The 1606-nt window shown below is 33.6% G+C and overlaps 1 long non-coding RNA gene across 1 annotated transcript; it reads right to left on the reverse strand.

Annotated features, from left to right (window-relative positions):
- LOC109592500 (uncharacterized) lies at positions 1 to 1599 on the reverse strand. Its single transcript, XR_002190383.1, has 2 exons — positions 1354 to 1599; positions 1 to 32 (listed from the first exon to the last, which is right to left on the reverse strand). It is a non-coding gene; the product is annotated as an uncharacterized LOC109592500 (long non-coding RNA).
- Between the last annotated feature and the right edge of the window lie 7 nt (positions 1600 to 1606).

Below are 1606 nucleotides of genomic sequence, written 5' to 3' on the forward strand. Positions count from 1 at the left end.
CCTTCATCAATCGCTTCTCTTCTTTGCTTAATCTGCAATGAGAAAAAACCCAAATTAGCTACCTGTTTTAATATTTTAGCATGATCAAAATTGGTAAAGAATAAAATACCTGTATTAGACTAAATAGGAACAAGCTCCAACTTATATGCAGCATAATTATGAGTACATGTATATGTATTAGAAAAATGGCAAACTTTCTCCATGACAATTCTGGCAAAAAATGGCTTGATTTTCGGGCAACTATAAAAATTTATTAAAAGATCCAATTTTGATTGGAATCAGTTCGGACTTTCTACGTACCATAAAAAACAAGTATATGCATCAGAGAAAACTATAAATTTGGCAAATAACTTCTTTTTCAATTTTGACAAAATTTGCTCCAAGACGCAGTACTATAGTACAGGGTTTTTGGTCCAATTTTTGAGCAAATTTTGAAATTCATAAAAAAATCCAATTTTAATCACAAACAGCTCAAACTTCTACACAACATAAGTACATGTACATAAATTTTTTTAAATGGCAAATTCTCTTCTTTTTACTTTTGACGAAATTTGGCCCGCAGGGTCAAATTTTGTAAATGATCTTTGGCCAAACTTTCTATGCAAACATCTACCATGTACAACTATATGTACTAGAAAAGGTAGTAAAAATGGAGAATTCTCTCTTAGTATTTTTGCTGTACTACATGTATTAGTAATGGATACATGTATTTGGCCAACTAATAAGTTATTTTATAGGTGTTGCCAGAATTAGCCACATGCCCCTCCATAATTATGTGAAACCCAAAAACACATTAATAATTGAGCTACTAATATATGGAATGTATCTTTCATATGTACATACATATTCATGTACATGTATATGTGAGTGTTATGCTGGCAATAAGAAAAATATAAAAGCATTTTCATCATAGTAGATCATAGTATAGCTATAGCAGACTCATGTATCAAATGACAGCAAGCCATTTAAAAACTACCCAGCCATACTTCAACATAATTAACGTCACTTAGGTAGTCTGGCCACTAAGGTTGCTCAGTAAATAAATCCTCAATTGAAGCTATCACTAATTTTCCTTATAATAAAAGTGGCCTTCATACTACATGTTACGTGTATGTACACATGTACATGTGTATAAATAAATAACTAACATACATTTGTAATTATTCTTAGACATAAAAATAAATTTTGGGAGGCCAATCTAACAGACTTTATATAGGAGAGTTAGGCCAAATAAGAGAGTCTAAAAGCTAAAAACAGGAGAACATTTCAGGACACTAAAAGACTCCTAAAAAAACCCTTTTATTTTTGTTTGGAGGAAATCCCCCAATATCTAATATACTCTATAGTCCTTACCCTTTCCTCTGTGCACTAGGAGATGAAGGTGGATAAGGTGAAGCATCCCTTTCAAGAGTATTGTTGCTGTTACTCTTTGGAAGAGGTGGAGGGATGCTAAGCTGAGAGCCAGAGTGTTGAGGTGAGCGAGGGGAGGAGGGAGGGAGAGGAGGAGGGGAAAAGGTGTCTTGAGGAACAAAAGTAGCAGCACAGTCATCATACAGCTCTTCATCTGGCTCCTCACTAGTAATAAGTAAAAGAATAACATATTAGT

The sequence above is a fragment of the Amphimedon queenslandica genome, unplaced genomic scaffold (assembly GCF_000090795.2).
Source record: "Amphimedon queenslandica unplaced genomic scaffold, v1.1 AMPQUscaffold_4964_Cont23061, whole genome shotgun sequence".
In the NCBI taxonomy this organism is placed as follows: domain Eukaryota; kingdom Metazoa; phylum Porifera; class Demospongiae; order Haplosclerida; family Niphatidae; genus Amphimedon; species Amphimedon queenslandica.